A 7160-nucleotide genomic window follows, 5' to 3' on the forward strand; every position below is an offset into this window, starting at 1 on the left:
TATAGACCGTGGAGATATGAATGGTGAAAATCTTTTATTTTATATAGACAGTAAAATAATGCCAAGACACCACGGACAAACGATAAGGAAGAATCACCTTCAACATAAGCAACTAGTTATTAAAGTCATTAATACAAAACCAAATAAAAAGTGCAAAAGATTAAAAATAAAGAGTATTATACTAAACACTTGTCTTCACCAAGTGATGTAAGAGACTTAGGCAAACATGGCCTTGATTGTCAAGAACTCTTACGATCAATCTTGGATCTCGAGACGACTCACACACTCTATAATGGACAATGGATGATGGTGGTGGATGATGGTGTTGTGATGGTGGTGGGTGGTGGATGAAGTGTGAGAGAGGTGGTGTGCCAAGGGATGAGTTGCAATGAAACCAAGCACTCCTATTTATAGGCTGAACAGAAGCCTGGGCACGGCCCCGTGTCCGCTGGACACGGCCCCGTGCCCGTCTGACAATCTCTCTCCTCATTAATTGTAATTCGCAATTACAATTAATGTGCCTGCAGTACTTTCGCCACGCCCTCGTGTTCACTGGGCACGGCCCCGTGGTGGGCAATAGAAGCTTCTATAGGTTTGTCTTATCTGCTGCTTCTTGGGCACGGCCCCGTGCTGGCTGAGCACGGGGCGTGTTCAGTCTTCTGCCTTCTCTGTTTTGCTTGGGAGGATGCTGTCGAGGGGTCGGGCAATCCACTTATGTTCCTTTTCTTGTATTTATGTTAGATTTAGCTGCCTTTTTGCTTCTTTTGTTAATTTGAGCTCATTTAATCCTGAAAATACAAAAGGAAGACAAAAACACTCTTTTTTCAACATTAGTACTTAAAAAGGGTAAGTTTTATGCCTCATTTGATGTAATTTATATGTTGCATTTTACACACATCAAATATCCCCACACTTGAATTTTTGCTTGTCCTCAAGCAAAACTCTTTAATATGTGGCTTACGCTCCCAAATGGAACGGGTAGAAGAGAAGGTTTTGGCTTGTCATAGAGTGTCGGGAATCCAAGATCTTTATTTGGGTTTTATTTTTATTTATTTACAATCCTATTCGTTATGATTTATTGAGAACGTTTCATAAGAGAAATTACTTATTTGGGCACAACATGCCTTTTTAAAATTCCATTTATATACAAGTTCATATACCGCACGGGAGAAATCACTCACACTCGGCCGAAGGTGTCTTTTTTTTAGTGAATCACTCGAGAGCGGCATGGAACTTATTCCTACCATAGGCTTGCCAAGCAATCAATCCTCCTCCTTTTTAACTTTTTACCTTTGTAAATATCAAGAGGACTTTTTGGGTAAAGGCTTGGGCTAAAGGTGGGTAGTTGGGTTAGTGGTTAGTAGAAAGGGGCGAAAATCGTAAAAAGCGTCGGTTTTCAAACAAGCTTTTTAGGAGCTTTGTTTGTTTATTTCTAACTTCATTGTAAAATTCTCTTTTTTCTTTTTTCTTTTTTTAGTCACACGAAAACCTAGCTTGTTACTAAAATAAAGGGTAAAAATAAAAAGGGTTTTTGGTGGGTAAAAGGGTTTTGGGTTAAGAAATGAAAAGGTATAGGCTCAAAGGGGTTAACTAGGAGGAGTTTTTTTGGGTAGGTGAAAAGAAAGATAAAAATAATGGTTTTGAAAGAAAAAGGGTTAGTCCTAATGCCTCCATCATTTACTTACTTGGGTTTAAGTTGGTAAGGACCGGGAATGAATCGTCGTGGCAAGTTCTAGAGTCGTAAGAACCAAGCGGCTATTCACACAAGAAACGAAAAATGAGCATTTAGCGTAAAGATGTATATTTGTATGCTCAATAAAGGCTCAAAACTCACTTTTGTGGGAATGGGTTTTTTTGTGTGATCAAGTATATATAATCGAATTTTAACTAAGCTTGTCATGTCGTTTCATAATTTTCTTATGTTGGTTCTTTTTATCACGACGCTATCGGTTGTAAATTTGTAAAAATATAACCTTGTTAGTCTTAGAATTCCCAACTTAAACTTTAGACAAGTAAAAAAAATGAAAAAATTTTTTGAAAAAAAATTTGGGGTGATTAGCGGTTCCAATAGAGTTTTGTGTAAGGCTTGTTATTAGGACTTGCAAAATTTAAGGTTTTAGCATCCCCCCCCCCCACACTTAAATTACACATTGTCCTCAATGTGTCCCAAAAATAAATTTTTATGTTGATTGAATGTGTAACATGGTGTTAAAAGCAAAAATTTATGTTACTGGCAGTCTGGACACGGCCCCGTGGAGACCGGGCATGGCCCCGTATTCAGGTGCCAGTAACGATAATTAAAGAAAAGAAACAGAAGCCTGGACACGGGGGCGTGTCCGGTGAACACGGCCCGTGTCCAGTTACCTGAACTGGGCATTTTTCTGCAGGGTGTTCAGCACGGGGCCGTGTTGGCTGGGCACGGCCCATGCTGAACCTACTGTAATGGAGAAATTGTTGTCGGGTGGCCTTGTTCTTGTGCATGGGGCCATGTTTCTCGTTTCCCTTATCATCCTTTACCACCATGAGTGTGTTTTATTCCTGCAAATTAAAACTAAAAGATTAAACTAAACTAAAGATAGTTCCGCGGAATGCCTCCATGGTGCGCCACGTTTATAAGGGTCCTTGGCTAGACCCAAGGTGAGGTTATATATTTTCTGAGTGGGATGTTTTGCATCCCATGTTGCACCGTCAGAGAGCAGCATCCAAACTCGAATCAATAACCTTCATGTAGTTGACCGGGTCATCGTCCTCTATTCTCTTCCCAACCCCGAACTTTACTTCATCATCCCTGTACCTTAAGGTGAGCGTTCAGTCATTCATGTCTACCACTGCCTGTGCTGTGGCGAGAAATGGTCTCCCTAGTATGAGGGGGACTTCGGTGTCTTCTTCCATATCGAGTATGACAAAGTCGGCCGGGTAGACAAATTTGTTTACCTTGACTAGGAGATTTTCGATGACACCTTGCGGGAATTTGACGGATCGATCAGCAAGTTGTATTCTCATTTTTGTAGGACTCGTTGTTCCTAGGCCGAGTCTTTTGAACATTGATGAGGGCATGAGGTTAATGCTAGCCCCAAGGTCGGCTAGTGCATTACGAACGGGGGAGTCCCTGATCGAGCATGGAATCGTGAAGCTTCTGGGATCGATTTTCTTTTGGGGGAGTTTGTTGAGTACGAGGGCAGAGCATTCTTCGCCTAAGTTAACTAATTGCAAAGTTTCAATTTTCATTTTATGAGTGAGGAAGTCCCTCATAAACTTAGAGTATTTGGGCATTTGGGTTAGGACATCAATAAAAGGAATGTTGACATGCAATTGTTTTAGTAGACTTTCGAATTTTACGAATTGCTCATTGGTCTTTTGACGGATTAACCTACCGGGGTACGGAACCCGAGGAGCCTTGGTAGGCTCTGGTGATGGAGGGGAACCCTTCTCTTGTAGAGGCGGCGGTATAGTCTCCTCGGTAGGCGGTGGCACTTCCGTAGGCCCCACGGTGCGGTTTCGTAATGTGATGAGATGAACTTGCGCTTTTGGGTTTGTTTCGGTATTGCTTGGTAATGCGCCTTGTGGTCTCTCGGAAAAATTTTGGGCTAGTTGACTTATTTGTTTTTCTATGTTTTGAATACTAGCTTGTTGATTTCTAAAATTTGTTTCTAATTGTAGAAACCTTTCCGAGTTTTTCTTTTCAGTGTCGAAGATGAGGCGAGATATAGTATCTTCAAGCATTTCTCGTCCACCTTGTTGTTGAGGGAAATTTTGTGACTCATTTCTTGGTTGTTGAAAGTTTGTTCATTGGTTTTGTTGGTTACTACTATTGCCGGGTTCTCTCCAACCAAGGTTAGGGTGATTTCTCCATCCTTGGTTGTAGGTGCCCGTTGGAGGACCCGACGGCCTAGGTCTATTATCAATGTAGCTTACCGATTCTTGTTGATCGTCTGTTTCTTTCATACAACTCCAATTTTCATGTGGCCCACCACACCCTTCACAAGCCATAACCGAGACTGTTTTTGTCATTTCCAATTTTTTTTATTTTCGAAGAAAGGGCCACGATTTGGGCTTGTAAAGAAGTGCTTTCATCAACCTTATGGGCGCCCGGGGCAATAGATTTATTGCCTCGGGGAGTGTGCCAGTGAAAATTGGGGGGGTTGAGCAATTTCCTCAATTTTATTATATATTTCATGCGGGCGGCGATTACCTAAAAGTCCCCCGGAGCTAGAGTCAAGTGTCTGCCTTGTGTGTGGAAACAACCCATTATAGAAAGTGGATACTTGTTGCCATATCGCAAGGCCGTGATGTGGACACTTTCGCAATAGCTCCTTGAACCTTTCCCAAGTTTCATATAAGGATTCCCCGTCCTCTTGTGAATATCTATTAATTTCAGTCATTAATTTAGCTGTTTTAGCGGGAGGGAAATACTTATATAAAAATTTTTGGGCTAGTTCATCCCAGGTGTTTACCGATCCAGCTGGGAGGGCGTCAAGCCAAGCTTTTGCTCGGTCTTTTAGTGAAAAAGGAAACATTCGGAGGCGGATGGCGTCACTTGATGCTCCATTGATCCGAAAAGTATCACATATTTCTAAGAAATTAGTAATATGTAGATGGGGATCCTCGTCCGCAAGCCCATGAAAGGTTGCGGAGTTTTGAAGCATTTGTATCAAATGCGGCCGAAGTTCGAAGTTATTGGCTTCAACATTCGGTGCATTGATAGCGGCGCCGAGATTACCTACGGTGGGTCGTAGATAATCCATGAGGGTACGTTGGTCCGCCATTGGATGTGGATTTCCCGAAACCTTCTCTTGGTTTTTGGCTTTTAGTCTTTTTCTGAGAAAGCGTTCGGGTTCTTCTAGAGGTTCTTTTATGTCCTCATTAGAACTGGAGCTCATACACTACGTAGGGGTGGCGTCTGGTTCCAAGTCCTGCAATAAAAACAAAAAAGAATGCTGGCCAGAAGGTTCACCACGGCCCCGTGCTCAGTGAACACGGCCCGTGGTCGGAGTTACAGTGATTGTTTTCCAGATCCCAGTTACTGGAGAGTTGGACACGGCCCCGTGTTGCACCGACACGGCCCCGTGGTCAGCCTTCTGTAACTTGGAAAACTAAAAACTGCTAGTAACAACGCTGGGCACGGCCCGTGTCCGATCAGGCATGGCCCGTGCTGAGCTCTGCAGAAGCTGAAAAACTAAGAAAATCCTAAAAATTTAAAAAGAAAAATAAAAATATGATTAGCCCGTTGATTCCTAACTTTCTTAATATCCTTGTGTCCCCGGCAGCGGCGCCAAAAACTTGATGCGTGCAAGTGTGTATATGTTTTAGATGTATATTTTAAGCCCTTTTTACACTTTTAGCCAAGTTCTAAATTTATAAAACACGATATTTACTAGCACTAAACACACATATGGGCAAGTGCACCCATCGTGGACGTAGTATAGTGTTGGTAAGATACCGAGGTCGTCCAAGGACACAAGAGCTTTTAAGAACCGTTAGGATCGTTTCTCGTAAACCGTGATTAAATCTGAGCCATACACCTCTTACCCACTGTTTTGGTATACTATCGGCTGCCCAAGGATTGAAAAATACCATCAACAAGGGCTGGATCAAGCTGGAACAGGCTGTTAGCAGCTGTGAATTAATTTTTGCTGATCTGCAAGGCTGAGGCGCCCCGCGTAAGACCTCAGGGAGGCTTACGCGCCCCACCTGGACTGCATACTTCAGCAACAGCTTTTATTAAATGGTAGAAATGGTCCCTGTGAGCTCATAAGGTTATTTTAGGCACGTTCAAGGGCCGTTAACCTCATTTTAAGGGCCCACTATGATGTTTAAAGATAGGTAACATGAAACATGTTCAAAAACATGTCGGATGTCGGTTCGTTTGGCCGTACGATCACGTTGTGCGTCGAATTACGTCGAAACACGGACGGACGCTAAAAATGGTTCAAATCACGCGACGAGTGGAATTTTATCATGCCACACACTAAAATAAAATATTTTAGTGCTTACATAAATTTTTCGGTGTCCGGGGATATTTAGAATGCGAGATATGCGCAAAAGTGCAAACTTGTGCACTTTTTGACACTTTTAGTCCCTGCATGACATAAAAGTTTATTTTTGCGTACCAAACACCACTAAACCTATATCTAAGTTAAATAAAGGATAAATAGGGTATGTTTAACTTATGATCATATTCCGGAAGGTCCGATTCTATACAAATCGACATACTTTTCCAGTTTGACGCAATTAGTCCCTTAATTGCGCAAAGTAGCGCGAAATGCCGTTTAATGATATCCAAGCCTTCCATAGCCCATATTGATCATTCCCAAGCATATACTTAAATATTACTATGCTCCCGCTCGCTTAAAAGGTCAACGAAAGGCGTAGATTCAAAAGTTGATGCTTTAGGCCCCTCTATTGCGCAAAGTTGCGCATTTCATCATTTATTAGCATTGAAGCCTCATCTAATCCATATTAGGCATCCTTGAAAGTATTATTAAACATTACGATGCTTCGGGTTTGCTAAAAGGTCATTCAGAGGTATAATTAAACATATTGACACTTTTAGCCCCTCTAACTTGCAAAGTTGCGCGTAACTTTACTTATAGGCATAAAAACCTTAGACGGCCATTAATTGGCATTCCCGAGAGTATAATTAAATATTATGAAGCTCCCGTTTTGTTAAAAGGTCACTCAGAGGTAAGAATTAACATGTTGACGCTTTTAACCCTTCATCGCGCAAACTTTCAATTAATTACGCAAACGGCTACACTTAATCATCAAGTGGCACATTTGTGAATATACACATCGTAAGAGGTTATTTGGAAACTTATTTTAGGTATGCTAACACTTCCAGTCCTTTCATAATCAAAGTTTTTTATTTTTCAAAAAATTAGTCCCTAAATTTCAATGTTTGACTTCATTAGGGTTCATTACACGTGTCAATACTTCATTGGACGTGATTTTACGAGGTGTTGCAGTCCAAATGGTAAGGTGGTCGTGGACCGAATCAAGAATGAGAGGAAGACTCTCATCAAGGAAACCATAAACAAGGGTAATTCTTCACCAAAGTCTGGCAGCGCGGATGGTTAGAAGTCGTCCTCGTCCTTGGTCAGCATGTCAGGGTCGCTCTCAGTGTCTGCCGTAAATATCTCCAGCGAAGGTACAGTCTCATC

The 7160-nt window shown here is 41.8% G+C and overlaps 1 non-coding gene across 1 annotated transcript; it reads left to right on the forward strand.

The window, feature by feature from the left end:
• The first annotated feature begins 4281 nt into the window (after positions 1-4281).
• LOC118489867 lies at positions 4282-4388 on the forward strand. Its single transcript, XR_004887880.1, has one exon. It is a non-coding gene; the product is annotated as a small nucleolar RNA R71 (small nucleolar RNA).
• Positions 4389-7160: the final 2772 nt, after the last annotated feature.

This window comes from Helianthus annuus, chromosome 2, assembly GCF_002127325.2.
Source record: "Helianthus annuus cultivar XRQ/B chromosome 2, HanXRQr2.0-SUNRISE, whole genome shotgun sequence".
NCBI lineage: Eukaryota > Viridiplantae > Streptophyta > Magnoliopsida > Asterales > Asteraceae > Helianthus > Helianthus annuus.